The sequence below is a fragment of the Dromiciops gliroides genome, chromosome 1 (genome assembly GCF_019393635.1).
Source record: "Dromiciops gliroides isolate mDroGli1 chromosome 1, mDroGli1.pri, whole genome shotgun sequence".
Classification (NCBI taxonomy): domain Eukaryota; kingdom Metazoa; phylum Chordata; class Mammalia; order Microbiotheria; family Microbiotheriidae; genus Dromiciops; species Dromiciops gliroides.
The window spans coordinates 708148974-708173620 of record NC_057861.1 but is presented as its reverse complement, the minus strand read 5'-3'; the positions used below and the strand labels follow the sequence as shown (position 1 = coordinate 708173620).

The 24647-nt window shown below is 38.0% G+C and overlaps 1 protein-coding gene across 1 annotated transcript in view; it reads right to left on the bottom strand.

The window, feature by feature from the left end:
• VGLL4 (vestigial like family member 4) overlaps positions 1–24647 on the bottom strand; it is a 186517-nt gene that overhangs the window by 97848 nt on the left and 64022 nt on the right. The gene's annotated exons all lie outside the window — the stretch shown is intronic.

Here is a 24647-nt window from a genome sequence, read left to right as displayed (position 1 = left end):
CAGCTCTGCCACTGCAAAATTTTGAAAGAAAAAGAACAAACAAAACAACAAGGACTTCTTCCCCACCGGGAGCTAAGAAGAAAGTAAAAACGCTAAATTTTTCATGCAAACAAACAGAAGGATTTAACTTTTGGAGAGAGTTTGACTTCAATTCTTCAACTCCAGAAAACATTCTTAGAGTGTAGTTTTCCTGAACTTAAACTTGATATACTCTTTCTCAGCTTATAATTTCCATTTGGCATTATAACTTTTCACAATAAGAATAATTAGCATATCCCAAAAGTCTCAAGGCAATTTTTGAACCTTTTAAATCACTTAAAGGTGCACAGAGGCATTTCTAACAACCTATAGCTATAGCTATATAGAGATTATTATATCAAGTAAATCATTTGTCTTTGTGAGAGAGGATCTGGTTTTTTGAAGCTAGAAATCCCCTCCTTCCCTACTTGCTGTACGTTGAAGTGTTTCAGTAAAAAGCTTTCTTTGAATCTGTTGCACTTATTGACTTGCTTATTAAGTGCTCAGATTACAAGGCAGACCTAAAGAGTAGTGTAAGCAATAAGTGAAAGAGAGATAAGGATATACACACACATACACACATATGTATTTGCTAAATATTTTCTCATCTGTTAACTTGCTGGGTCCTAAAAACCACCATATAATGGAGGTCGAACACAATCAATTTTACAGATAAGGAAATTGACAGAAAGGTAGAGAAATGTAACTTATGCAAGATCATAAGTCTAGTTACTAAAACTACCAGTTACTATTGACTAGTACTATTACTAGTTACTAGAATTTATATCTCCTGACTTCTAATCTCCTGCTCTTTCGACTATAATATCACAGACTATTCAGAATTTAACTTTTATGTTTTTTGTTTTTGTTTTTTTATTTTTGCCGGGCAATGAGGGTTAAGTGACTTGCCCAGGGTCACACAGCTAGTTAAGTGTCAAGTGTCTGAGGCTGATCCAAGGCCAGTGCTTTATGCACTGCGCCACCTAGCTGCCCCAAGAATTTAACTTAAAAAAAAAATCTAACAGGCATACTAAATCCTATTTTAAGTCACAGAAAAACAACAACAAAAAATTCTTCTTATTTCATCTTTCCATTCCGGCAGATAGTGACCTGCTTCCCAACTCTGTATTCTAGGTTCAGTTCAATTCAGTTAATTAAAAAAAGAGCCAAAAGGGGCAGCTAGGTGGCTTAGTGGATAAAACAGCGGCCCTGGATTCAGGAGGACCTAAGTTCAAATCCGGCCTCAGATGTTTGATATTTACTATCTGTGTGACCCAGGGAAATCACTTAATCCTCATTGCCCAGCCACAAAAAAAAAAAAAAAAAAAAAAAAAGAGCTAAAAGCCACCTGTGATGTAACCAAGATCCAAATGTTCAGTGACTTGCCCAGGATCACACAGAACACAGATAGCCAGTGTCATGGTGGGAGGTAAAGCCCACATCATTGGATTCAAAATTCTGCATTTTGTAACAAGATGAATTGAATTCGAGGTCAGTAGCATTCTATCAGGTGCTCCCTTCCTGAGAGAGTGGGGAGCTGGGGCTCTACTTTCTCAGTATTTTAAGGAGATATGAACAAAGTCCTTACATTCCAGTCCTGCATCTCCAAATATTCGGGAGTTATGTTCTCCATCGACCCTTTCCAAGTCTATGCACCACTATTCAAGTGATCCTCCCATTCCTGGAAGGGCTTCTCCCTCACTGGAATCTATCTGTGGATGTCTTTGAAGCCCACCTGAGGTACTAGCTCTTCTGTGAAGCACTGCCCCTCCCCTCCAAAATAACCCTAAGCCAACCTGACAACTGATCTCTCTCCCCAAATTTCTTATAATAGTCTGCTTGTGTCTCTACTTCACATTTATGTCACTTTCCCTTGTATCAGAGTTATTCGGGTGCATGTCTTTCACAGTAAGACCATAAACGCCTTGAGTCAGACCCATAATGGACTTCTCTTCTTATTGTCAGTACCAAATACAGTGCATTGCACACACTGAGGCTTCACGTGTTTGTGTTTAACTGTAGAAACTAGGAAACCACTGGTTATTTCCACATTATTATTCCTACAGACTACATGTACACACTCATTTGGGAGTACATGGAGGATCAGCAATTCCTTCAGTTTAGAGCATTCCCTCCCCTGAGATTGAGGATGAAGGGAGTCTAAGTCTTGGTAGACTGGCTTTAGGGAAAGAAAAAAGTCTGGCCCAGGGATCTCACAGTTAGTAAGCAAGAGAAATGGGAGTGAAACCCAGGTCTTCCTGATTTCAAGTCTAGCATTCCATCCAATACTCTAAGCTGTCTCTCTCCTGCATGTATTTACAAGTAACAAAGAAGCAATATGTTGTACATATTTACCAACAGTGAATAGTAAATAATGTGCTACGTAGAAAACATTTGGATAGTTTTAAAATATGGGTAAAGGAACTATCTTTCTTTTTGCTTGTATGTGCTTGCACTTCTCACAGTGCCTGGAATATATTAAGCTCATAATAAATACTTACAGACTGACTGACCTTATACAACAGAGAGAAGTTAATAGAATAGGAAGTATCACTGCCACTAGACAGAAGTACCTGGATTCCAGTTTTTTATGGGAAGAAAATAGAGAACATAGCAAAGGGTGTGGATTTAATAGTATTTAATAATAAGACATTAACAAGAATAGCTTGACTTTGCTATGTACCAGAGAAAGGCATGCCACAATGAGGAAATCACATAGCCACCAAAGTACTGAAAGAGTGGGAAAAAGTACCAGATCTGAATCTAGAGACCTAGCTTTCTAGACCTAATTCACTCCTTGTGTGACTCTGGGCAAGTCATTTGACCTCTGGAAGAAGGATGGCTCAGGTTCCTCATTTGTAAAATAAAGGGATTGTACTAGGTTATCTCTAAGGTTCCTTCTAGTTCCCAAGGCTTATGAACTCTCTAAATTAAAATGTTTAAATAGTCTATCTTTTTTATTGGTCACCAATATGGAGAGGTGAGATATAAAATCACTTAGGTCCCTCCAATAATTGTGTGACCCTGGGCAAGTCACTTAGCTCTGCAATGTTTTGTTTTCTTTCTCTTCATTTATTCAAATTCTGCTTATCTGTTTTGAAGAACCAGCTGAAGGAAGAAGAGTGAAGCCTGTACTAAATTCTGTTAGTAGCTATAATCATGGACTTGGAGTCAGAAAGACCTGAGTTCAAAACCTGCTTAAGATACTTACTTACTTACTTAAGATACTGTTTGCCTTACTCAGCCTGTTTCCTCATCTGCAAAATGGAGCTAATAATAGCAGCGACCTTACTATCTGAAGGCTCAACTGAGATAAAGTAGGAAAAGCACTTTATAAACCTGAGTACCATATATTAGCTGTCATCACCATGAGTGCTATTATTAATATTACAATTATAATTATAAACATCTGTAAGGAGAAGAAGCTAGCATAATTATTTAGCACTTCTATAATTATATAAACTGTCCATTGATTGTTTCATAGGTGTCTTCTGTCTCCTCAATTAGAATGGAATCTTCCTAAGGAAAAAAAGACTGTCATACTTTTTTCTTGCGATTGTTAGCACTACATGCATGAAAACTGCTCATTTATATAGCTCTATAATACATGATCTCATTTGATCTTCACAACCCAATGGAATAGGTGCTATTATTTCCCCCCATTTTACAGAAGAGGAAACTAAAACAGAGAGGTTAAGGATCATACAGTTAGTAAGCATCTGAAGCAGGATCTGAACTCAATCTTCCTGACTCCATGCCTCTCCCACTGGCAAATAAATACTTATAGATTATCACTGGATCTCACCACACAGAAGAGAGGAATCACTAAATTTTCTACCTACCAGTTTCTGCCTTCCAAAAACTTTGTATAACTGTATATCATCAGTTTTCTGAAAATCATCCCTTGCATGGAATTTGTTTTTAAAATGTAACTTTGGCAAGTTAAAAAAAATTTAATGAGACAGTCACATGCTTCTGGAGAAAGGAAAATTCTGAATGTTAAAGTTGATGGTAATTGCTGCTTCAAAGAGCCTGGGAAGGAAACAAAACCCTAAGAGGCTAAGAGACTCAGTTTCTCCTTTGATTCAAAAGCTCTCTGCTCTACAGCAAGCTAAGGAGCACAAGGTTTTTTCTCTTTAATATAATTTTTTTTCATCTTCATAGAATTTCCTTTTTTTCCAGTAACATCAAAAGATAGTTATCAACATTCGTTGAGTTCCAAATTTTTCTCTTTCCCTCTCTCTCCTGCCCCCTCCCCAAGACAGCAAGGTCATATATGTACAATCACATTAAAAATATTTCCACATTAGTCATGTTGTGAAAGAAGAATCAGAACAAAAGGGAAAAACTTCAAAAAAGAAAAAAAGAGTAAAAATAGTATTGTTCAATCTGCATTTAGATTCCACAGTTCTTTTTTGGGATGTGGAGAGCATTTTCCATCATGAGTCCTTTGGAATTGTCTTGAATCATTGTTTTAATATAAAATTTTGAAAGCACTGTCTTAATAAAAAAAATCATCAATATTCTAACAATGATGCTACACAGCTGCAGATTATGGAAAAAACCAATCTCTAGAATCAAAAGGACAAGGACATTGAGTGGGCAAAGCTAGATTAGGGCATGTGATCAACAATGACCTATGTAAAAGAGTGGTATAAATGATTTGTCTGGGAAATAGAAGATTTTAAAAGGGAGGTGTGAGAGCAAAGAATAATTGAATGGACAGTCCTTGTACCATGGGACATTAAAAGAAGTAAAGGAAGGTCTTTGGTACATGGGCTGGACCCTCCAATTATGGGACAACGGCTACAGATTCCCTAAAACAATAAAACACCAAAATGTGTATATATACATATATATAAAATATTATAATATTATAATATATATATATATATTTGCGGGACAGTGAGGGTTAAGTGAACACCAAAGTATATTGTCGCATCATCGGCCTGTTCCTCCACTTATCATGGGCATCTCATCCATTTAAATAACTTAGGATAAAATGATGTTAAATACAAATGGTATACATAAAAATGTACACCATTAAACAGTATCTCTCAAGCTTTATTATCAATGAAAGCTCAATGTTTGTAAGGTAATATATTTTTAATGGCTATCAAGTAGCATTCTGTGCTAGATGATCTACCATTTAATATATTAATTATATTTAAAACCCAAATAAATATTTTTCCCTTGAACTATTTCCACCTCCCATACCAAAGCCTTGTACTTTCAGTACATCAGCACCCCCTAGAGGTTCCTTAAAACTTGCAGCCTGGTGAAACCTTTGCCTCAATCTTACCTTTCACATGATGATGAACTTAATTTTCTTTTTACAATGGATTATTTCAAAGAATTTTAGAAAAAGAGCACTAATAAAAGGTGAGCTTTGAAAAATTAAAGCATGAGAACCAACAATCATTTATTATGGAAGGAGATCAGCTAAATAGGGCTGGATTTCCAATGTGACCCTGGATAAATTTCTCCACCTCAGTTCACAAAGTGGCTAACTAACTTTGCATTTATTCAATTGATTTTGAGGCAAGAAGGACTAGTGAACTCAACTGGAGATACCCCTAGGAGATGGACCGCCCTAGCTTTTTTCACTCAGGGTCCAAAACTAAAAGGAAAAATGAGTTGGGCAGGTTCCCCATGCCCTTGTGCCCATCCCTGCCTCCCTCCACAGCCGTATGCCATAAACAAATCACCTCACCTGTGTCAAAAGTAGCCCTAGCTCAGATTGGTTCTTGGGCTTTTCATAACCAGACATCAGAAGTGACTGGTACCTTTGAGTTTTGGAATGCAGTAATAATTCTTCTCTGTCATTAGCCTCATTGCTTTTTCCATGAACTAATGCAAGAACCTCTGGTCTCCCCTAAAATCTCTTCCTCTCTTTCCCTTTTAATCCATCCTACTGAATCTACCAAGTAATCTTCCTAATTCAGAGGTAGGATTATATTCCACAAAAACCTCAATGGCTCCCTATACCTCACCAGAAAAGCTCAACCTTGGAATTCAGTGTCCTGTATAATTTGGATCCAAGTTATATTTTCATCTTTATTTCATGCTCTTTCCATGTCCCCCCTCCCCTCTCACAACCTAGGTGTCATCCCTTGCTCCTCACTCTTTCCCACTCCCAGGTATCTAATCATTTGGATCTCTGCCTTCAAAATCTTATAATCTAGTAAGAATAACATAACACGTATACAAATAAATGTTAGGATATTATAAAAGAATAATGCCTTGGATCTTTCATTGCAATGAAAGAAGAGGAAATCTTCCCCAACTGGAGAGATAAAGAAAGGGTTAATTAATGGAGGAAGTGACTGAAAGGGGAGGCTATCAACATGTAAAATAGAAGGCATTATCATGATCAATCGATTCTCAGATCTATTTATCCAGCCCAACCTCTCTCCTGACTTCCAGTCTTGCATCCCGCCTTTACTGGCATAATAAGGCAGTCAAATCAGTCCGTCAATCATCTTCCTTAGACTGTCTGCTCAAAAAAGTCCCTTCACCTATCTTCATAGCGTTAGGGGCTGGGTTTTTTAGTGAAAACATTGGAGTTCAAATGCTAAGTGTGCTCCTTACTATGTGACTTCAAACAAGTCTGTTTTCTCATTTATAGAAGTGAGGGAACTACCTAGTCTTTCAGGTCTAAATCTTATGATCAGTCAGTTAACAAACATTAAGCACCGGACACTGCATTTAGTGCTTTGGGATGGATTTGAAGAAAGGCCAAAAAAAAAAAAATCCTGCTCCAAAGAGCTTATAGTCTAATAACATACAACAAGTATATATAAACAAGATGCAGATGGGATAAACTGGGGCTAATCTTAGAGGGAAAGCACTAGCACTGGGGAGAATCAGGAAAAGCTTCTTGCAGAAAAAAAGAAATGTATGCCCTATTCCCTGAATGACATACTTGGTGTTTTTCAGGAAATTGTTCACATTATTCCATAGGCCTAGAATACCTTATTCTCACATTTCAGGTAGCTGAAATCACAGGTACTTTATAAGGTGTGGCTCAAATGTCATTTTAGGTAATTCATTTAACTTCTCAAGGACTTTATTTCCTCATCTGTAAATGAGGGGGTGAATTAGGTAATCTCTCTAAATTTCAGCTCTGTTACCTCACCTTGTAAAAGTCCCTGCTCTACAAGTCAGAAATAAACCTTCTCCTGTGAACTCTCAAAGCCCTCATTTTCTATCTCATAAGCACAATCTATTTAATGATCTACTTTGTGTTGTATTTACTTAACGTGTGTATTCTTTCCCACTATTAAACTGCAAACTCACTGCAGGTAGGGATTGTATCTCACCCCTCTGAGTGCCTAGGCAGTTAGTTTTGCACATTGCAGACAGGAAGTAAAGGCTTGCTAACGGATAGTAATGGATTTCTTCAAGTCTTATAATGCTTTTTTCTTAAGTTCTCTAACGGTGAAGGGTCAATTACTCCTTTGCAAACAGAGGGCATTAAAAATCTTCTGAACCATTATTGGCAATTTCAGCAGACTAAACCAACACTGGTTTAATTGTACTGCTACATGAGTCAGTTTTAATTAAGGTTCTCTTACTGTTGGCAATAGGCAATAGGAAACAGGCAAAGGGAAAACCTACATTGTGGTTCTTCAAGTGTTCTGATGTAAAATAATAATAATTATCAATAACACATTATTATACTACATATACATATATATTTTAAATATTCTATACTAAAAGAATTTATTTATTACTTATTAGGGGAGATAATAAGGCACCTCCATATAGGTATATTAAATCATTCTACAGAGTTGAGGGGACTTGCTTTGACTGTGTTGCTCTTAAAAGTCTATGGAAATTAATCACAATACTATATAAACTATTTGGGAAAATAGGTGAAGGAGTCCTACCAAATTATTTTTAAGAGACAAATATGGTGCTTATACCCAAACTAGGAAGAGCCAAAACAGAGAAAGAAGATTATAGATCAATTTCCCTAATGAATGTTGATACAAAAATTTTAAATAAAATACTAGCAAAGAGATTACAGCAATATATCACAAGCATCATACACTATGACCAGGTGGGATTTATACCAGGAATGCAGGGCTAGTTCAATATTAGGAAAACTATCAGCATAATTGACCATATCAATAACAAAACCAACAGAAATCATGTTTATCTCAAAAGATGCAGAAAAGGCCTTTGATAAAATACAGCACCCATTTCTTAAAAAAACAATAGAGAATGTAAGAATAAATGGAGCTTGCCTTAAAATGATAAGTACTATTTATCTGAAACCATCAGCAAGCACTATCTGTAATGCGGATGAGCTAGAAGCTTTCCCAATATAATCAGAGGTGAAACAAGGATGCCATTATCGCTTCTATTATTCAGTATTGTACTAGAAATGTTAGCTATGGCAATAAGAGAAGAAAAAGAAATAAAAAGAATTAGGATATGAAATGAAGAAACAAAACTATCACTCTTTGCAGATGATATGATGTTATACTTAGAGAATCAACTAAAAAACTACTTTAAATTACTAACAACTTTAGGAAAGTTGCAGGACACAAAATAAACCCACATAAATCATCAGCATTTTTATATAATACCAACAAAGGCCAGCAGTAAGAGGTAGAAAGAGAAATTCCATTTAAAATAACTGTAGACAATAAGAAAATGCTTGGGAGTCTACTTGTCAAGACAAACCCAGAAACTATATGAATGCAACTATAAAACACTTCTCACACAAATAAAGTTAGATCTAAACAACTAGAAAAAATATTAATTGCTCAAGGATAGGCCAAGAAAATATAATAAAAATTACAATCCTACCTAATTTAATCTATTTATTTGGTGCCATACCAATCAAACTATCAAAAATTATTTTATAGACCTAGAAAAAAATAATAACAAAATTCATTTGGAAGAACAAAAGCTCAAGGATATCAAGAGAATCAATGGAAAAATACAAAAGAGGATGGTCTAGCAGTACCAGATCTCAAACTGTACTATAATGTGATAATTATCAAAACAATCCTGTACTGACTAAGAAATAGAGTGGTGGATCAGTGATATAGACATGGTATGTATGGTAAATTACTATAGTAATCTATCATATGATAAACCCAAAGATGCAAGGTTTTGTAACAGAAACTCATTATTTGACAAAAACCACTGGGAAAACTAGAAAACAATATGAAAAAAACTAGGTATAGACCAATACCTAACACTGTATACCAAAATAAGGTCAAAATGGGTTCATGATTTACACATAAAGGGTAATATCATAAGCAAATTAAGAGAGCATGAAATAGTTTATCTGTCAGATTTATGGACTGGGGAAGAACTGAGATCCAAAGAAGATATAGAGACTATTAAAAATGCAAAATAATTATGATTATATAAAATTTTAAAAGCTTTTGTATAAACAAAACCAATGCAACCAAGACTATAAGGAAAGCAGAAAACTGGAAAATAATTTTTGTAACAAGTATCTCTGAAAAAGGCCTCTTTTCTCAATTATATAAAGAACTGAGTCAAATTTATAAAAATACAAGTCATTCCCCAATTGATAAATGGTCAAAGGATATGAACAAGCAGTTTTCAGACAAAGAAATCAAAGCTATCTATAATCATAGGAAAAAATGTTCAAGATCACTACTGATCAGAGAAATACAAATTAAAACAACTGTGAGGTATCACTTCACACCTATCAGAGTGGCAAATATAACAAAAACAGAAAATATTGGATGTTAGAAGGAATGTGAGAAAGCTGGGAAGCTAATGCACAGTTAGTAGAATTGTAAATTGATCCAACCATTCTGGAGGGTAATTTGGAACTATGCCCAAAGGGCTATAAAACTATGCATACCCTTTGTTCCAGCAATACCATTACTAGGTTTATACCCCCCCAAAAAAACATTCAAAAAAAGAGAAAAGGACCTAATTGTACAAAAATATTTATAGAGCTCTTTTTTTTTTTTTTTTGGTGGCTAAGAATTGGAAATCAAAGAGATGCCCATCAATTGTGGAAAGGTTAAACCAGTTGTGGTATATAATTGTAATATTGTTGTGCTATAAGAAATGACGAGCAGGATGATTTCAGAAAAACGAAAAAGATTTACATGAACTGATATACAGTGAAGTGAATAGAACCAGAAGAACATCATACACAGTAACAGCAATATTGTTTGATGAAGATGAAGAACTGTGAAAGACTTAGCTATTCTCAGCAATACAATGATCCAAGACTAATGATAAAGCAGACTATCTGCCTCCAGAGACAAGTGATATTAATTGAACATGGACTGAAACATGCAGTTTTTCACTTTCTTTTTTTTCTTTTACTTGAATCTTCTTATACGAAATGACAAATATGGAAATGCTTTACATCATTATACATGTATAACCTATATCTGATTGTTTGCTGCTTCAGGGAGGGGGGAAAGGAAGGAGAGAGAAAATTTGAAACTCAAAACTTTAAATAAAAATGTTTATTAAAAATAAACTATAAAAAAGTCTATGGTAAGATAGGGTAAGAGGATTAGCATTGCAAGTTTTCCTCCAACATAGACTCAGTTGAAAGATCTTATTCTAATGAATAGTGATCATTTGGGAACAGACAAGGTTAATATTCATTCTTAAAATTCACAAGGGATCATTTTTCTAGAGGAAAGGTTGTTGGGGGTGGCACAGTGGATAAAGCACTGGCCTGGATTCAGGAGGACCTGAGTTCAAATCCTGCCTCAGACACTTGACACTAGCTGTATGACCCTGGGCAAGTCACTTAACCACTGTTGCCCTTCAAAAATAAAAAAAAGTAAAATAAATGATAACAAATAGAGGAAAAGTTGCTAAATTCCCCTCACTTGACACTGATGGATTCCTGTCTAGAGACATTAATAAACAGTCAGATGGAGGTGTGGGTAAAGATTCCAACCCTGTCCAGCTCTCCCTAAATCTTCTGCAACCACCATAAAATGCCTAGCCAAATGAAAGAGAAGGACAACAGAGGAAATGCATAAAAAGTATCTGGAGTCAGGTAATCCCCACGGGGGAAGAGAGAAAACAACTGGAAGTTGTTGGCTGGGAGCCTTCCTGGTAGTGGAGTTCCTCCTTCATTCAGTTCCCTAGCCTTTTGAGGGTAACATCGGCGGCAGCAGAAGGAAGAGAACTGTGACAAATTCAGGATGATTATGTTAAGATGTGAGGGACTGAACCACACACACGAAGGACTGAAAAGGGGGGTGTTAGAGTGAGGCAACCGGGAGACAGGAAGGTCATGTGATTCTTTCACTCCATCTCCTCCTCCTCCTCCTCTTCCCTCATACTGACTTGATCTGATGAGCGGTGAGGGTAACATCCAGCTGTGGTGTCATTATAACCTAGAAGCACGTTACTATTTTGGGAACACAGAGCTATGTGATTCTGTAGTCATCTGAATAGAGGTGAAAAGTAAGGAAGTGCCTCAGCAGGTTCCCCCTTTCCACGTCTGGGCTCTTTTTTTACTGCACCATATGCTACACTTGTGCACTCTAAGCACAATCAGACATGAAAACATGAGGGGAACAAAGGCACCCAAGGCTCCAGTGTCTGCACACTTCTACTCTAACGGCTTACCTCCATAGGACCACAAACACTAAAGTGCAACCTTGAAGTCAAGAAGCACAGGAGACAGACATCTTGCCTGAGGGGATGAGGCCAAGAGGCCCCATTGAAGTAGAGAGTCTGGTCAGCCCCAGGGGGACGGCAGATAGTGGGACAGAGGAAGACTAGCAAAGCATGGAGATAACTAACATTAACTTGTTTCTGCTCCTTAAAAATGAATAGACTGGGGCAGCTAGGTGGCGCAGTGGATAGAGCACCGGCCCTGGAGTCAGGAGTACCTGAGTTCAAATCCAGCCTCAGACACTTAACACTTACTAGCTGTGTGACCCTGGGCAAGTCACTTAACCCCAACTGCCTCACTAAAAAAAAAAAAATGAAGAAAGAAAAAATGAATAGACTACTGGTATTTGGGATACGTGATGGCATTTCCTTACTAAAGAGGAGCAGCTAGATGGCACAGTGGATAGAGGAGAGGGCCTGGAGTGAGGAAGACTCATCTTCCTGAGTTCAAATCTGGCCTCAGAAACCAGCTATGTGACTCTGGCTAAGTCATGTAATCTCGTTTGCCTCAATTTCCTCATCTGGAAAATGAGCTGGAGAAGTAAAATGGAAAACCACTCCAGTATCTGCCAAGAAAACCTCAGTTGGGATCACAAAGAGTCAGACACAACTAAAACAACAGAACTACAAAGGCAAGGAAAAACCTATTGCCAGCACCCAAGTAACTCTACTCCCTAGATCCACCAAATCATCTTCAACTGAAAGATTGATGTTTTTAGAAAGGTGGGATAATGTTTATCTTTTTAAAGATTACTAATTCTTTACTTGGGTCTCAGTTGAGTTTCTTAAGGGTATATTAAGGACAATACTAAGTATCATGGTTACAATTTCCTTTTTTCCCTAAGAAAAGATAATCCATTTTCAGCACTGTTAAAAGATGTTATATCTTTTTTTTTTTTACTTTTTACATGTAATAGTGTGTGAATAAAATGTTAGCAAAGAGACTATAGCAAAATATTTTAAAAGATTATATGCTACGGTTGGTTTGGGTTTATATCAGTAATACAGGGTTGGTTTCATGAGGCAAGCTAGACCATAAGAGTTGGACTATGAGAAAAGCTGAGTGCTGCAGAATCAAAGCTTTCAAAGATGACTTTTGACAGTCCCTTGGACAACAAGGATTGCAAATCAGTCAATATTTTTTTGTTTGTTTGTTTGTTTTAGTGAGGCAGTTGGGGTTAAGTGACTTGCCCAGGGTCACACAGCTAGTAAGTGTTAAGTGTCTGAGGCTGGATTTGAACTCAGGTACTCCTGAATCCAGGGCCAGTGCTCTATCCACTGAGCCACCTAGCTGCCCCTAATCAGTCAATATTTAAAGAAATTAATCCAGACTATTCACTGGAAGGTCAAATACTGGAGTGGGAGATTAAAAACTTTGGTAACAGAATGAGAAGGCAGCACTCTTTGGGAAAGACCCTGATGTGGGGAAAAACTGAAGGCAAAAGGATGAAACACAGAGTATCATGGAAGCAATGAACATGAGTTTGGGCAGACTTGGACAGAGAAGATAGGAGCATTGAACATGACCTAACAACTGAACAACAGCAGCATTTCAAATAAAAAATCCCAGAATGAGCTCAAATTAAAACAAATTAAAACCAGAATCCATTATCTTTAAATTATAATGATCAGAGGCAGCTAGGTGACATAGTGGATAAAGCACTGGCCCTAGATTCAGGAGGACCTGAGTTCAAATCCAGCCTCAGACACTTGACACTTAACTAGCTGTGTGACCCTGGGCAAGTCACTTAACCCTCATTGCCCCGCCAAAAAAAAGAATAATCCTATTACATTTAAATGGTTATCATTCACCTCTGAAACTCTGATTAGTCAGAAGAAAGCCAATGCCCATGTCTGTGCTAACAACCTTGCAGCCTGCCACGGAGAAAATTATGCACCAGCTGCAATCAGGAGTGTCAGTGTTCACTGCTGTTGGGTTCAAGAATTCCTCCTCCCTCTCCCTGCCCAGCCCCCTACTCCATTTTCATCGTACAACAGCTTTTTGGGGGAATAGCATAAATTATAAGTGAATATGACATTGTGCCTACAGACTCAATGGCATAGAGCTTCCCAAACAAGACAAGTGACATCTTATTGAGGGCTGTTTCCAGGGCACAGCTGCTCCTGAAGGGTGAATGGAAAAGCCTTTCTAGCTTCTGATGGAGCAACCAGAGGCGGCCCATCCTGACCTCTTTTGCCAGACTTTGCATGGAAAACAGAGAAAAGCCTTCTTCCTATGGTTTGATCGGGCAGAGCCCAAAGCCCATGCACGTTGACCACAAAGCTGGGCAGTGGTTTTCTGTTACTGCTGTGATTCACAGAAGAAACAGCTGCAATTTTAATAAAAATCCAAAAGCCACGAAGCAGAGGCAAACATACTCTCTCCTAACAACTTTCCTCCTATTCTCCTGGATTTGTTTCTCCTTTCACTTAATGGAAGAAAAATGGAGTTTCCGATTTTCCTTCATACAGACACACTGGCTACATGGGCTAATTAAGTGACTTGAATAGGAAGTCAAGAGTTAATCTCACCTTAATTTGCCTTTAGTTTCCAATTCTCTTTTTAACAATGTAATTTAAAGGGGGCACAGTGGATAAAGCACCAGCCCTGGATTCAGGAGGACCTGAGTTCAAATATGGCCTCAGACACTTGACACTTACTGGCTACGTGACCCTGGGCAAGTCACTTAACCCTCATTGCCCCGTCCCCCCCCCCCAAAACCAAACCAAAACAAAAAATTTAATTTAATTTTAAAATTACGTTGGAACCCTTTTCAAAAAATATTTTGTAATCATTTCCAGGTAAATTTCCCTATCTTCCCAGTATTTAACTTTTCTTGGAAACAAAGGAAAGCCAAATGGCAGAGTTATCATGTTTGTTAGTATATACAACATTTGGCCCACACAACTTCCCACCTTCCTGCTGACAGAAAGAAGACATATTTCATTATCTATTCCCTGGAACCAAGATTAGACATTATAATTACTCAGAGCTCAGCTTTCTTCATTTACATGACTGAAGTCATGCCAATATCTCTTTTGTTGGCTATAATACTCTAAATAAAGTCCTGGTTTTTTAACTGATTCTACTATCAGGAGATAGTAGATGTGTTCATTGTGGTCTCATTAACTTTTGCCTCCCTCAGTTTCCTCATCTGTAAAATGGGGCCAATAATGGTGCCTACCTCCCAAGGTCGCTGTGAGGATAAAAAAAATGAAAATAACATTGGCAAAGCATTCTGCAAACCTTAAAGTGCTCCATAAATGCTAGCCGGTAATAACAGTAGCAAGTGAAATTTAGTCACTCAGCACTCTACAATATAAAATGTTCAAGTTTTTCAATCCTTCTACTGAACTTCTGAACCATTTGTATCTTGAAAATTTCTTAAAATGTACTATGATGTTTACAGTATATACATAATCCACACAGATTGTGAAATTTCACTTGGAGTGCTTACCTTGCATATCTCAGCACACCTCCATCACAACTGGGGTTTTCCTGATTTTTAACACCATTGGTTTTTTTTTTCAAATTCTTTTTTTTTACATTCACTTTTTTTTAAAATTTATTTTTTAATGTATAAGGTATTTTATTTTTTCCATTACATGTAAAGATAGTTCTCAACTTTTGTTTATACAAGCTTTACAATTTCAGATTTTTCTCCCTCCCTCCCCTCCCTCCCCCCTCCCCTAGACAGCAGGTAATCTGATATAGGTTATATCTATATATCTCTATACATATACATATACATATACATATACATATACATATACATATACATATACATATACATATACATATATACACACACACATATATATATACACATAATAACATTAATCCTATTTCTGCATTAATCCTGTTACAAGAGAAAAAATCAGAGCAGTGATGCAAAACCTCAAAATAGAAAAAAAACAACAGCACCCAAAACAAAAGAAATAATATGGTTCAATCAGCATCTATACTCCACAGTTCTTTCTTTCTTTTTTTTTTCCTTGGATTTGGAGATCCTCTTCTATCATGAGTTCCCTGGAACTCTTCTGTACTATTGCATTGGTGAGAAGAATATAGTCCATCACAGTAGGTCAACACTCAATGTTGATGATACTGTGTACAATGTTCTTCTGGTTCTGCTCATCTCACTCATCATCAGCTCACGTAAGTCCCTCCAGGTTTCTCTGAACTCCTCCTGCTCATCATTTCTTACAGCACAATAGTATTCCATTGTATTCATATACCACAACTTGTCCAGCCATTCCCCAATTGATGGGCACCCCCTCAACTTCCAATTCCTTGCTACCACATAAAGAGCAGCTATAAATATTTTTGTACATGTGGGTCCCTTTCCCCCTTCCATGATTTCTTTGGGCAAAAGACCTAAAAGTGGAATTGCTGGGTCAAAGGGTATGCACAGCTTTATTGCCCTTTGGGCATAATTCCAAATTGCTCTCCAGAATGGTTGGATCAGCTCACAGCTCCACCAACAATGCATTAGTAACACCATTGGTTTAAAAAAAAAAAAACATCCTCAAGGATTTGGGTGTGTGTATAAGAATGCTAAAAATTATACTACTTTATTTTTTGTGTTTCCAAAATAGAAGAGGCTGTTTTTTAAGAAGTTAGAAAACACTGGGCCGTTGTAACAGGGCACGTTCACGTCAGCTTTCTACTGCATTGTGAAAAATACAGATGGCATTTGTTAAAAAGGATTCTTCCTTTCTCTTCCTTTATTAGAAGCAGGGGCCAGGCATATTAGCATACACAGGACAGACAGGCTTGGTAGATTGCAATCTTTGCTGTCAGAGGACACTTCCATTTGAGGGACTTAGGGGCTGATGGGAAAGAAAGAAAACATCTGCTCGCAGGAGTGAAGGTCTGAGTCGCTCACTGCTTATTAATTGTTCAAGTACTAGTCAACGGAATTCTCTTGGCTCTTGAATTTTATTCTGAAATGGGAGAAAATGTGTTCTCTGGATAGGAGATTAGGACTAAATGTAACAAATAATGTAATAAATTATTAACTCCAAATTCAAGTCGACTTTCAGATACATATGCCTAGAACAACAACTGATTCAGTGAGGGTTAAATAATCAACAAATTAGTTAGCTATTAGGAGAGGTGGAGAATAAAAATGCTAGAGTTTTTCCACTCAAAAAGCTTTCAATTTCATTGGGGAAGTCAAATTCATTCCAAGACAGCAAACACTAGTCAAGATGGGACTAATATGGACAAGATACCATGTGCTAGACACAAAAAGAAAACAGAAAACAGTCCCTGTTCCCAAGGGAATTACATTATACTGATAGAAACAACAGAGGTGTATAATTGATTATTTGAGAAGGGAAGAGCATGTAAGCTTTCTTGTAGGACATGAAGAGTCCTTGTAGCACATGAGGAGAAGAGAGGGGATGGGATCAAGGGTTCATAGGGAAAGACTGATCTCTTTCTTTTTTTTTTCTTGTGAGGCAATTGGGGTTAAGTGACTTGCCCAGGGTCACACAGCTAGTAAGTATCAAGCATCTGAGGTCATATTTATATGAACTCACATCCTCCTGAATCCAGGACCAGTGCTCTATCCACTGTACCACCTAGCTGCCCCTAGGACTGATCTTGATAAGAAGCACCACTTCTTTGAGGAAGACTGGAACAATAAAGGTGGAAATGAGAGATGATATTGGGGTATGAGATAAAGGAAAAGAGAAAATCCATTCTAACGTCTACTTTCTTGGTAAAGTAGGAGGCAAGGTCCCTCTGAGAGGAAGCAGGGAATAGGTGTGCTGTCCTAGTCATCATTGTTATTCATTTGTGTCTGACTCTTCATGACTCCATTTGGGGTTTTCTTGGCAGAGAAAGTGGAGTGGTTTGCCATTTCCTTCCCCAGCTCATTTTACAGATAAAGAAACTGAGACAAATAAGCTTAAGTGACTTGCCCAGGGTCACACAGCTAGTAAGTGTTTAAGGCCAGATTAGAACATAGGAAGATGAGTCTACCTTATTCCAAGTCCTTTCTGTCCACAGCTGGGAAGAAGAGGTTTAACACAGCTAGTGAGAGGTGTGTGTGTGTCAATTGGAGAAAAATAGAAGGATTGACATGCAGCAGTGAGGATCCAGTCAAGATGAGATAACATCAATTTGTAATACACCCAATTAGCATGGGTGTGGGGGTCTAAGGAAGAAGAGGGGAGAAAAGATGGTGGGAAATCCAGGACTGACATTAGGCAAGGCATGAGTGGAGAAAGAACTGGGAGAAAAAGAATTCAAAAGGAGAGAACAGGGATTAACTAGACAGGGCTAAGACACTAAAGGCAGCAGTAAAGTGAAGCCAGGGTAGAGATGCTGGAGGGGGAAAGGGACAGAATACTGGGGTCTGTGCTGAGAACAAAGAATAGGTTTAGGAGAAATGAGGCACTGGGATAGACAGACAGATAGGGGGAAAATGTATACCCACTTGATCTAAACCCATTCTCTAGCTTCCAAAACCCAAAACCAGTTCTTACAAAAAGCGAGTTAAAATATAGCAATCGGGACATTTCTGTGAGATACACACATATCAAGAAGAATTCTCACTTCTGGGATGAGCAGAATGGGAAGGGCCTAATTTCTAAATTCTGCATTTTTTTTTTGTAAACCACAAAATGCTACATAAATGTCAGCTACTACATATTATTATTCATATGGGAAAATAGACTGGAATGTTTTGCTTGCTCTTTGTAAAATAGTTAATTATATTTGTATCCAAAACACTCTCTGCCAAACAAGGAAATCCAGAGTGGAAAAAGACTCAAAGACGAGAACTGGAAATGACACTAGCCTCTGGATGGAAGATGAGCAAAGAGAGAAAAGTCGATTCTTGACACTGAACTTTTTGTTTGTTTGTTTTGGTTGTGGGTGTGTAGAAGTAACGGGGAAGAAGAGGAACCAAGCCCGAGTTTGATTAGTTTGAGGAATTGCAGAGTATTTTGCCACTGGCATCAATAGGACTCCTTTGCCTACATCCTTCCTACAAAAAAGCAAAGTAAATTTCCACTTGGACATGGTTCTTTCCTGCCTTATCCATAACAGGCACTCAAAACCCATTTCTCTTTGGCAATGGTAAAAATGTCTATGAACCAAGGCACACATATGGAGTCAAGTGGCAGATCCAAGGTTTTTTGCTTTCTTCAAAAATAAAGCTAACTGGGGGCAGCTAGGTGGTGCAGTGGATAAAGCACTGGCCCTGGATTCAGGAGGACCTGAGTTCAAATCCAACCTCAGACAGTTGGCACTTCCTAGCTGTGTGACCCTGGGCAAGTCACTTAACCCTCATTGTCCTGCCAAAACATAAATAAATAAAGCTAACTAGGCTAAGAAATAACACTGGGATCCAAGACAATTCCAAAGGACTATTGATGAAACACTTCCAGAGAATGAATATTGATGAAACAGACTGAGGCATGCTGTCTTTCACTTTCTTTCAATTTTTTTTCTTTTAATCAAGTTTTCTTGTACAAACTAATATAGTAATGTTTTACATAATCATACATGTATAACTCATATCTGATTGCTTGCTGCCTCAGAGAGGGGGGAGGGGAGGAAGGGAAGGAGGGATAAAAATTGGAACACAAAACTATAAAAAAATGTTTATTATATTTTTTTAAAAGAAAGAAAGAAATAATATTGGTCAGTGACACTGAGACATGGTTCAGGGAACATACACTATTTATGTGTTAATAAGATAGAAAAGAAACCTCTCAGAGTCCCAGGTAGCTCCTTAAAACCTATGAATTGCAAATCATTTCACAATAAGTACAAAAATAAAGCAAGAATACTCAGAATTATTTTACAAAGATCTAGAAATAGTAACAAGACAAGAGAAAGAAATTAAAATAAAGATGGGCAAAGAGGAGATAAAACTATCCCTCTTTATTAAGGATATGATAATTTACTTAGAAAATCAGCAAAGAAACAACAGAACAATTAAAAGCTTCAGTAAATCTGTAGGATACAAAATTAATCCACAGAAATGAATAGCATTCTATATCATAATGATAAGATAATCTGGGAGACAATAATAGAAAGGGAAGATCCATTCAAAATAACCACAAAATACATAAAATATCCAGGGGCCAGGCCTATATAATAAAGTAGACAGCTAGGTGCTTCAGGGGATAGAGCTCTGGGCCTAGAGTCAGGAAGACCTGAGTTCAAATCCGACCTCAGACAACTAATAGCTGTGTGACCCTGGGCAAGTCACTTAATGTTTGTTTACCTTAACCCACTGATTAGGGAAGGAAGGGAATGGCAAACCACTCCAGTATTTCTGCCAAGAAACCCCCACAGATAGGATGATCCATGGGGTCATGAAGAGTCAGATCCGACTGAACAATAACAAGAAATATACTAAAAATACATTCAATATTTGTATAGATACAGGTGCAAAATACTACTTAAAGAGTAACTTAAATAACTGGAGAACTATTCTTTTTTAACTTGATTTTCTTTTATTTTCAGTTCTGAATTCTCTTCCTCCTGCCTCTCCCTTCCACACCCATTTAGAAAGCAAGAAAAATAAAACCCATTACAAATATAGTTGAGCAAAACAAATTCCTGCATCAGCCATGTCTAAAAAATAAATGCTTCAATCTGCAGTCAATGGCTGGGTCATGGCAATATAATAAAAAATCAAAATACTACCAAAATTAATTTATAGATTATAGTTTACAAAATAATAAAATTCATTTGGAGGAACAATAGATCTAAAACATCAAAGGAAATTTTGAAGAAAAAAAAAGGCAGGGATGAAGGGAGAACAGAACTTCCATACAAATTATAAGTACTACAAAGTTTGTCATTCAGTCATTTCAGTCATGTATAATTCTTCGTGACACAATCTGGGGTTTTCTTGGCAACAATACTGGAGTGGTTTGCTATTTCCTTTTCCAGTTCATTTTACAGGTGGGGAAACTGAGGCAAGCAGGGTTAAGTGGCTTGTCCAGGGTCACACTGCTAATAAGTATCTGAGGCCAGATTTGAACTTAGGAAGATGAGTCTTCCTGCCTCCAGGTTGGCACTCTATCCACAGAAGTCCCTATATATCTATATAAATTATATTGTAAACTATATACTACATGGAGTTTATTCTCATCATTAGAGGTTAGCAAATGATGAATCATTGCTCCTAGGGAAATACAGGATTAGGTGCCTGAGGGCTTCTGGTCACATTTACTTTAGCACTTTTTGAGCCTAGCCTCACACCTTTTTCTGGACATACCATATTCAATAACAATAGTTGATTCATTATTATTGAACTCACAACCAATTGCATTATAACAAAGCTTCTTACACTGTGGGTCACAACCCTACATAGGGTCCTGTAAGTGAATATAGGGATTGTGAAAATTTTGGCAGTAAATGTTTGATTTGTATACCTATTGTATGTACCTATATACCCAGGGTCACACGAAAATTTCTTGAGCAAAAAGGGGTAATGAGTGGAAAAAGCTTAAGAAGCCCAGTACTAGAACTTCTGCCTGAATGAATCATATTTTCTCCTGAAGGTACATCAGAGCCTTCCTGTGATTAGGAGCACTAGACAGAACTTCAGCCATTTTATTGGTTTTTGTTTGTTTTTTTGTGAAGCAATTGGGGTTAAGTGACTTGCTCAGGGTCACACAGCTAGTAAGTGTCAAGTGTCTGAGGCCAGATTTGAACTCAGGTCCTCCTGAATCCACTGTGTCACCTAGCTTCCCCAATTAGCTCTCTATATGATAAGAACTCATATGAAAACTGGAAAGCAGTGCAGCAAAAATTAGGTTGAGACCAACATCCTATACCACATCCCACAATCGTTCAAAAACTAAAGGTAATCAGAACCTGTTAAGCCACTGACATTTCTGTTCTGGGACTGTCCCTTTCCTTTCCTCTTATCCTTTAGTTTTCTCTAAACTAATGAAAACATTAGTACAGTTAAAGAAGAAAAAAAAAGAAATTAGAAGAGAATGCAGCCCAACCACATAGTATGTTAGATAATAGAACAGTTAGGTAGACTGAGAACTTGTTGAACAACTACACCCAAGAGAAGCCATGATTGAGCTGATGTCAACTTAGATGAAGCCTCTAGTAAGGTTCTCTATGTGAGGTTTAATCCCATGCTTGATAACACTTTGTTTTTGTTTTGTTTTTGTTTTTTGGCAGGGCAAGAAGGGGTAAGTAACTTGCCCAGGGTCACACAGCTAGTAAGTGTCAAGTGTCTGAGGCCAGATTTGAACTCAGGTCCTCCTGAACCCAGGGCCAGTGCTTTATCCACTCTGCCATCTAGCTGCCCCCTTTGTTAACACTTTGGATGGAGAAATTGCTGCCACCTTATCAAATATGCAGATGTCACAGAGCTAGGATGTTGGATATCAGACAGAGGAACCAAAAAGATCTTAGTGGGCTTGAAAGAGCAATAGGTGAAATATAATGAAATGATATTTAATGTTAATAGATATAAAGTCCTATATTTGGGTCCAAAAAATCAACTGCCAGGGGGCAGCTAGGTGGTGCAGTGGATAAAGCACTGGCCCTGGATTCAGGAAGACCTGAATTCAAATCCGGTTTCAGACACTTGACACTTACTAGCTGTGTGACCCTGGGCAAGTCACTTAACCCTCACTGCCCTGCAAAAAAAAAAAAATCAACTGCCTTCCTTTTATTGAGCTAAAATGTGATTTCCTTACATTTTGACCCATTGGTTCAATTCTGCCCTCTGCATCCATGCAGAAAAAACCTTGCCATTCTACATGACAGCTGTGTTCCTCCCCCTCCCTTTCTCTTCTCTTCTCAAGACTAAAACAGCCTCGTTTCCTTTAGACATTACCACCCAAGGGATTTTCAGATTCCTTACCATGCTGGTCACTTTCCTTTGGAGACCTCCTAGTTACTCTTAAAATACAGTTCTCAAGGGGGCAGCTAGGTGGTGCAGTAGATGAAGCACCAGCCCTGGATTCAGGAGGACCTGAGTTCAAATCCAGCCTCAGACACTTGACACTTACTAGCTGTGTGACCCTGGGCAAGTCACTTAACCCTCATTGCCCTGCTCCCCCAAATTAAAATAAAATAAAATATAGTTCTCAGACCTAAAGAAAATACTCCAGGATCAGATGAAGGTAGTAGCTCTGTCCTCCTAGGGCTCAGAACACTATACTGCTGTTAATGAAACCTATGATTATATTCAAGGTTCAGAGAATTATTGCCATAAATGGTACACAATATTTGCCATTCAAGATGTCAGGCTTTTAAAATAAACTTTTCTTTGAACTAGGCTTGGCCCTATAGTCTCCTAGGTGAAAATGTTCTGTATCTAATCTCTCCCTTTGAACTATAAACTGTAAGCAAGAATCATTTTTAAGCCTTTAATTGCCTGTTTTCAGGAAAGTCAAAATAGAAATAAGTCAAACAATCCATCAATAAATATTTATTAAACTCCCACTATATGTCAGGCACTGTTAAACAAGGCAGATACAAAGAAAGACAACGACAGTCCCTGCCCTCAAGAAACTCACAGTCTAATGGGGGAGGCAGTAAGAAAACTATGTGCAGGGGGCAGCTAGGTGGTACAGTGGATAAAGCACCAGCCCTGGATTCAGGAGGACCTGAGTTCAAATCCGGCCTCAGAGACTTGACACTTACTAGCTGTGTGACCCTGGGCAAGTCACTTAACCCCCATAGCCTCACCAAAAAAACAAACAAAAAAAGAAAATAAAAGAAAGAAAACAAGCTAAGGACAGGATAAACTGGAGATAATCAACAGAGGGAAGGCACCAGAATTAAAGGCAATTGGGAAAGTTTCAGGCCCAAGGAAGGGTTTTCACCGGGACTTGAAGAAAGCCGGGGAAGCCAGGAAGTGGAAGTGAGGAAGAAGAGTATTCCAGACAGGGGGGACAACCAGTGGAAATGTCCAGGCTAGAGATGGAGTATCTTGTTAGAGGAAAAAAAAGGAGGCCAGGATCTCAAAGTACACAGAAGAGGGGGCAGATTGTGAAAGGCTTTAAATGCCAAGCTGAGGATTTTCTAATTTACCCTGGAGGGAATGGAGAACCATGGAGTTTACTGAATAAGGGGATGACATAACCAGATCTGCACTTCAGGAAGATGCATTTGGCAAATGGGTGGAGAATGGACTACAGCGGGGAGAAACTTAAGGCAGGGAGACCTAGTTGATCTATTCCAGGCTTTTGCAATAGTCTAGGCATGAGGGGATGAGAGCCTGCACCAGGATAGTGGCAGTGCCAAAGGAGGGAAGGGGGAGGATAGGACAGACGCCACAAAAATAAAATCAACAGGGCTTGACAATAGATTGGAGAGAGAGTTGAGGAGCTGAGGATAACACGTAGGTCTCTAGCCTGGGGGAAGGGAGAATGGTGGTGTCCCAGGCAGTAACAGGGAAGTTAGGAAGAGGTCCCAGTATATAGGAAATATCCACAGAAGCAATTTTTGTTGTAGCAAAGAAGTGGAAGTGAAGCAGGAACCCATTAATGGGGAAATGATTAAACAAATGATATACAAAAATGTAACTGTATATGACAGTGCTGTAAGAAAGAATAAATAGGAAGAATCCAGAAAAGCAAAGGATGACTTATATGAAATATTGGAGAGTCAAGTAAGGAGTAACAGAAAAACAACATGCACAATGATGGCAAAGGCAATGGAAAGAACAACAAAGAAAGAAACCGAAAACTGTATCATTATAATGACGAGACTTGGTCCTCAGGAAAATATGACAAAAATCATTTCTTTCTCCTTTGCAGGGGGAGAAGCCAATGGCTAGGGAATACTACACATACTGTTAGAGCTGATGTGTTGGTTCTGCTGAAATGCTCTTTCCCCTTTTTTCATTAAAATCTGTTAGAGGGAAGGAGGAAGGGAGAGAGAATCTGAAATTGAAAACAAAATTGAATAAAAAATTAATAAAATCTGTATTCTATGGGATGCCTCACTGGGTAGGGGAAAAGTA